The sequence below is a fragment of the Dreissena polymorpha genome, chromosome 11, assembly GCF_020536995.1.
Source record: "Dreissena polymorpha isolate Duluth1 chromosome 11, UMN_Dpol_1.0, whole genome shotgun sequence".
Taxonomy (NCBI): domain Eukaryota; kingdom Metazoa; phylum Mollusca; class Bivalvia; order Myida; family Dreissenidae; genus Dreissena; species Dreissena polymorpha.
This window is the reverse complement of record NC_068365.1, coordinates 49,582,943-49,590,507: the sequence shown is the minus strand read 5'-3', so window position 1 is coordinate 49,590,507 and position 7,565 is coordinate 49,582,943. Positions and strand designations below refer to the sequence as shown.

The window sequence follows — 7,565 nt, the reverse complement described above, 5'->3', positions numbered from 1 at the left end:
ATTCTGTCGCCCATCTTAGATAATTTTCACCCAGATTTTTAATGGCCAATACAACCGCGACGAGGGCTGTTGCGCTACGCTACGTCGACGTTACAAATAACGTTAGTGTTAAGAGCATATCTCTTAACTGTATGTCTTTAAATATTGATTTCTGTATCACCTTTAAAGAATTTGCTTTTGAGGCAAAGTTCCTTGGAACCATTGATCATTTTGTTGTGGTTTTCATTCATCATTGTATTGTTGTTCACAATAAACGTGTTCTGAATAAGTCGGTAAATGTGTATTCTCAAAATAAATGCTCAAGAGTAAAAGTAATTGTTAGCAGAGCGAGGTTTCGATCCTCGGACCTCTGGGTTATGGGCCCAGCACGCTTCCACTGCGCCACTCTGCTGATGTTCAATATAAGTTCAGGAGTACATTTAGACATCATACACACAATGATGCAATCCAAAATATAAAGATCATAGAAAATCTGATGCAATCCAAAATTTACACGGAGATATTATTTGTCAAAGGGAAGTAAATGCCGTCAGTTATGTCCATTGTGTACTTCAAGAGTTGTCGTAATATCAGTTATACTAGTATATTAGAGACGTCTTCCTAGGTAAAAAAAAAGAAAAAAACTTGTTAACACTGTAGAAGTCACATTTCATGCGCAATCTTCATGTATCTTTATCAAAATATTTGTCTTAAAGATATGTTGGTTGAGTTCAAAAGTGGTTCCGTTCCGTTGAAAAACATGGCCGCCAGTGGGCGGGGCAGTTTTCCTTATTTGTCTATAGAGAAACATTGTAAACACTCTAGAAGTCTCAATTTTTGCCCAATTATCATGAAAGTTGGTAAAATTGATTTTTATAGATATCTCGGGAAAGTTCGAAAATGGTCCAGATCGGTGAAAAAACATGGCCGCCAGTGGGCGGGGCATTATTCTCTATATGTATATAGTGAAAACATGTGAACACTCTAGAAGTCACAATTTTGGCCCAATTTTCATGAAATTTGGTCAGAACACTTGTTTCCTTGATATGAGAGTTGAGTTCGAAAACGGTTCTGGTCAGTTGAATAACATGGCTGCCAGAGGGGGGGGGGCAGTTTTCTTTTATTTCTATAGTAAAAAAAGCTTGTGAACACTCTAGAAGTCACATGTTTTGCCCAATCATCATGCAACTTGGTGAAAAGATTGTTTATATATATATATATCAGATGAGTTTGCAAATGGTCCCGATCGGTCAAAAAACAAGGCTGCCAGAGGGGTGGGGCAGTTTTCCTTATGTGACTTAAGAGAAACCTTGTTATCGAACACTATATAACTCACATTTTTTGCCTACTCATCGTGAAACTTAGTCAATACATTGGTTTTATTGATTTCTCGGACAAGTTGGAAAATGGCTCAGATCGGTGGAACACACTTTTTAGCTCACCTGATTGCTCAGGTGAGGTTTTAGGATTGGTGTTTGTCCGCCGTCCGCCCGTCCACATTAGGTTTGTAAACACTCTAGCGTTCACATTTCTCAAGCATTCTTTATCAAAGTTGCTGAAAGATCTCAGTCAAGTTTGATAAAGAGCAAAATCACATAATTAATGTCATAATTATTGCCCTTAGATTATCCAAATTTTCATTATATTATACAAAATCCTTGTAAACACTCAAGAGGTCACAATTTTGTTTCAGATTTTATGAATCTTGGTCATAATATTTATTTTTGTAAGCAAAGTTTGATGTTTGGTAATGGGGGGTCAACTCAAAATATAGGTCACCAGGTCAAATCTTACAAAAACAAAAACACTCCATACGCAAGAGTTTTGATTCAATAATGATGAAAGTTGACCAGGATGTTTGTCTGGACAATATATAGGGCAAGTTTGACGTTTGGTAAAGATTTAATGAACCGACTCCTCTCAGGTGAGCGAACTAGGGCCACCTTGGCCCTCTTGTTTACCTATTGTGGCTTGAATCCAGTCTGATTTAAAACCGAATGTTTTCAATTTATGACAATTCATTTAGATAGTGGGTTTGCCCGGTTTAGAGGAAATAAAGAACATGAAGCGCTCTTCAACTACACAGTAAAATGGATTTTTTCCTGAACAATCGTGACTTTGTTTAATGGACTGTGAATCCCCTCTGTTGTTGGTCGGCTTAGATTCTTGCCTAAGATTGTTAAGGATAGGCCTTTAGTTAGTACAGCTACTTAATAGCAGAACTCAAACAATTCATAATCTTTCGTTGACATCCACAAATGACAGTCGAAACAGCATATTGGCACCATTCATCACTAACTCAATTAAAAACCAAACACTTATTGTGGCATTATTGGTGTTTAGGGATAGGTTAAAATACCCTTTTTATCAAATATTCATAATTCAATTATAAAAGGAGTAATTGATTACCTTATCATGTAGGACTGAGCAGGTTAATAGCATCTACATTATTCGTTTTGAACAAAGCATACTTGTCGCTAAACGTGTTTTCATGTTAAGTCGAGAAGTCTTTTTAAAGTCGTCAATTTATTTTTTATTTTGATACAGACGGGGATTTCGTTATATGTAAAAACAATCTTTAAAATAGTGATAAGTTACTGTTCGCAACTCTTTAAAAATTCTGTCGCCCATCTTAGATAATTTTCACCCAGATTTTTAATGGCCAATACAACCGCGACGAGGGCTGTTGCGCTACGCTACGTCGACGTTACAAATAACGTTAGTGTTTAGAGCATATCTCCTAACTGTATGTCTTTAAATATTGATTTCTGTATCACCTTTAAAGAATTTGCTTTTGAGGCAAAGTTCCTTGGAACCATTGATCATTTTGTTGTGGTTTTCATTCATCATTGTATTGTTATTCACAAAAAACGTGTTCTGAATAAGTCGGTAAATGTGTATTCTCAAAATAAATGCTCAAAAGTAAAAGTAATTTCTAGCAGAGCGAGGTTTCGATCCTCGGACCTCTGGGTTATGGGCCCAGCACGCTTCCACTGCGCCACTCTGCTGATGTTCAATATAAGTTTAGGAGTACATTTAGACATCATACACAAAATGATGCAATCCAAAATATAAAGATCATAGAAAATCTGATGCAATCCAAAATTTACACGGGGATATTATTTGTCAAAGGGAAGTAAATGCTGTCAGTTATGTTGATTTTGTATTTCAAGAGTTGTCGTAATGTCAGTTATACTAGAATATTAGAGACGTCTTCTATTTGCGTTGGGAGCATTGAATGATGTAAATAATAATTACGATAATAGAGATTATATTGCATATAAATAATTACTTTGTATTACTTATTTTACGACTGGGAAGGTTTGCTACGATTTGCAAACTGGTGAGAGAATATATACTAGTTGAAGATTTATTCTTTATCAGCAATTTAGACTAGATCTGGCTGTTCGAAAAAGTTCAGCTTCTTTCTTGTTGTGACTAACTCTGCACGAAAATGGACATATCGACTGTATTCAGCCATGGTTAGAAATGTATACTCATGAGTTCTATGTGATTATTAGTATCACATCCATGGGGACGGATGTTATGATTATTGATGAACTGAGTTTGATTCTACGAAGAGTCGATTACTCTCCTCAGATTTCTAACGATCAAATAAATTAATCGTAAAATATTTTGAAACTTCTTTTATTCACATTATCAGTTTACGTATAATTTGGTCAAATAAATGCTAAGTTAATCGTCAAAGCAATAAAACATTATAAACTATAAAACAGCTCCCCGACGGGGAATCGAACCCCGGTCTCCCGCGTGACAGGCGGGGATACTTATAACTATAATATCGAGGAGTTATCTACATGGCTTGCATAAATCTTTCTAAAAACACTGTTACGGATAATATAGCCATATCTAGATATATTGTAAATGAATGACCCAGCTTTACGGACAAATCAAAGTACTGACAGTACTGGCGTGACGATGCTTTTGAGAGGATGGATATAAAAGCATCAAGTTAAGTTTATCTACATCACCACAATCACCACAATTGTGTATGTTGGTACGAAAATTTTGCGAAAAAAATTTTGGTATGAAAACAAATTTGGGTACGAAAAAATATTTGGGTACGAAAAAATTGTGACCGAAAAAAATTTGGGTACGAAAAAAAATTGGGGATGAAAAAAAATTGGGTACGAAAAAAAATTGGGTACGAAAAAAAATTGGGTACGAAAAATTTTAGGTACGGAAAAAAAATTGGGGGAATGGGAAAGTAGTACCTGTGGGGAACTTGACCCACACTCACACATTTTCGGCACTTTCCGTCAAATATCAGATAAGTTCCTCGAAGGCGATACACATTTCGGAAGCGGTAATGCGGTCCTACCTACGCGCGTCAAAATGAAAGCGAAATAGGTACACAAGTCTGTCAGGAATGATTGAATTAACGAAGAAAATCGTGTATTGATGTAAGTTTTTTGAAGAAATGTGCAGAAAATATATTAAACAAGAGCTGTGTTTGTGAAACACAATGCCCCCTGCTGCGCAGCTTTGAACCCATATATTTTACCTTTGACCTTGAAGGATGACCTTGACCTTTCACCACTCAAAATGTTCAGCTCCATGAGTTGCTATCTTCAATATTGCAAAATTTGACCTTTGACCTTGACCTTGAAGGATGACCTTGACCTTTCACCAATCAATATGTGCAGCTCTATGAGATACGCATGCACGCCAATATTGAAAAAGTTATGGCCAATGTTAAAGTTTTCGGACAGACAGACAGACTCTTTATATTTGACATTTGACCTTGAAGGATGACCTTCACCTTCACCTTTCACAGTTGAAAATGTGCAGCTCCATGAGATGCACATGTATGCCAAATATCAAGTTGCTATGTTCAATATTAAAAAAGTTATGGCCATTAAAGTTTTCGGACGGACGGACAGACTGACACACTGACTGACTGACTGACAGTTCAACTGATATAGGCCACCCTACCGGGAGCATAAAAAGCAATGGCGATATTTTTCTCAGCCACATAATTGTTAATAGTTTGATATCACAAAATGAAAGTGAAAGTAGAACTGTAAAAAATGACAACCTGTCAACGTGTTGTTTTTGCTGGCACGAGAGGGCGATTACACTCAATGTGTTCACATTTTGACCATAGGCTTTGTCAATGACCTTTATAGTATGGGTAGCTTTGATATTATTTATTGCTATCATGTAACTGCATGATTGTGTATATGTTTACAATACACAAAGCATAAATAATGATATAAATATACTGATTGAGCTTATAATAATCTGAAAACTATAGCCAGGTCAATTAAGGACTTAAAATACAGTTTTGTGTCCTGATTTCATGAAGAAATGACCATGCATGTCCTAGATTTCAAATTCAAGGTCCTGGTGTGACACATTGGTAGCATTACCGTTAAACTGTTACCAGGCTTATGAAATTAGTTTTTATTGAACTATCTAAGGAAATCTAAATCAGGCACTGATTTTTCTTGTTTTAATACAGTCATAGATCAGTTGTGGCCTCTGGGTAATGACCAATTTTTGCTTACTTGTCACACCCTTAAAACTTTCCACACGTCTATAATAGCAAATCTGGATTTAGGCGATCTTCAATGGTACATTTAAACTTTAGCTCTGTTACAAGAGTGCTGGTAAAGTCCAGTCACATATTTAAATCTAGGCCATGCCAAAATTAAAGTGTCAAAGACAAATGAAAGATGCGTTCATTATTTATTGTCCAGTTGTTTACTACTGCTGTAAGTTTTTATATAATATGACTGATGAACATCATGTGAGAGAAAATTCACATTATCATTGTATATCAGGTTAAGCAACCTTTTAGATAACAAAGTATGCTAGTTTTCAATGTCGCTTCTGGGGATCAAACCCGTAGGGCTTTTAGGAAGATTCTGAAATTTTCGATCCCTCGAGAGCAACCAAACCAAAAATTAAGTCAAATATTGCCGACTCGGTTTTTTGAGTCGGTTCATGAGGGATAATGGAGCTCGATTGGTCATTGTCGGCTCTGGTACTACTTACATGTACCCCGGGTACTCTTAAGTATACTTACATGTACCCTGGGTACTCTAAGTATACTTACATGTACCCCAGGTACGGTAAATAAACGTAATTGTACTCGGTCCATATTAGACTGTACCCGAGTTGTATTCGCGCCAAAAATCCGATGTCGTAAAACGCGCAACCGATTATCTTAAACACACTTCTCTTAAAAAAACACTGCATCAACATGCTTTTTGAGTATGTGTTCCGATAATATAGAGGCCATTCTACAGAAAATTGACATAAATGTGTATATATAATTATTATAAAAAATAGTCGACAACGACTGATTTAGGGTAAAATTTCCCGGGTACATTTTAATATATTTACCGTACCCGGGATACATGTAAATATACTTAAGAGTACCCGGGGTACATGTACGTAGTACCCGAGCCGACAATGAACAATCGAGCGATACTGGAAGGTGCAACATCTCTCACGCCCTCTAGCATCGCCTTTAGCAGTATTCAATTCTCAACAGGAAAGTGCTGGAGTCATTGATCCCGAGGGACAAGAAAAACAATTGATTAATGTTCGAAATAAATAATTTGATTAATGACAATTCTGTTATTTGAGCCAGGTCACAGGAAAAGCGCAGTCAAATCAGTATCCAATTAAATTATTTGTTATTGTCAGAAAAAACGCTTTTAAGCAAACAGCTTTCAAGCGACTGCTGGCTGATCTAGATCCAAACTGGCCACAATCGCCTTAATGTCTCTTTTACTGTGACACAGTTCATTTCACTTTAAAATGATAAAAAGTACTAACACTAAGAAAGAGTACTAACCAGTAAAGAGTTTGAAATCAATGTTGAATCTCAGGACAGCTTGGTGATCTGCAAATCCCCGATGAAATGTTGATATCGGGTATCATAGTCATTCAATAAGTCGCAAAATGCTCGAATACAATTTATAAAGCACAATGTGACTTATATTGATAACTAAAAATACTAGTAATCAGTATGCCAGTTTTGCCGTGTCAAGCTGTTACGATCCAGAAAGTCCTTCATTCACATCGAGTATATATCCTTCGAATTCCAACTATTGTTGTCATAAGCGGAGATTTAGTGAATAAATAATTCATATATCCTAAATGACAGCTTCTAAATAGCGAAACAAGCCAATGTATGCAGTAAGAAAGTTTTGAATCGAGTCTCTCATTAAGGCGGCCATTGTTGAATGTTGAAACACGAACGACAACTCTGCTAGGATAATGTTATCAATGCTCCTACGCAGTGGCGTATGCAAAAGGGAAGTAACTGAAAAATCGAGTTATCTCAATCGGACTGGCTCGGTCTTTTACATAGGCCGCCATTGTGAAATTTTTTAGGGTAGTTATCAAACCTTGGACGATGCTGTTCGCATCGTCAAAAAGTATGTTGGTATATAGACTGCTATACGTTATAAAAGATAGTTTTGTATCCTGATGAAGGCATTAGTCAAAACCTTCAAAAATACAAATACCACTTATCATTTTTTCGTAACCACTTCATTATGATTAGAGTATAAACTCGACAATATTCATTTTCTTTCCGAACCTCCACT

General features: G+C 36.3%; 2 non-coding genes across 2 annotated transcripts; both read right to left on the bottom strand.

Moving 5' to 3' along the window:
* Positions 1-319: 319 nt before the first annotated feature.
* Positions 320-391, bottom strand: Trnam-cau (transfer RNA methionine (anticodon CAU)). Its single transcript has one exon. It is a non-coding gene; the product is annotated as a tRNA-Met (tRNA).
* A 2,524-nt stretch (positions 392-2,915) lies between these two features.
* Positions 2,916-2,987, bottom strand: Trnam-cau (transfer RNA methionine (anticodon CAU)). The gene has a single exon. It is a non-coding gene; the product is annotated as a tRNA-Met (tRNA).
* Between the last annotated feature and the right edge of the window lie 4,578 nt (positions 2,988-7,565).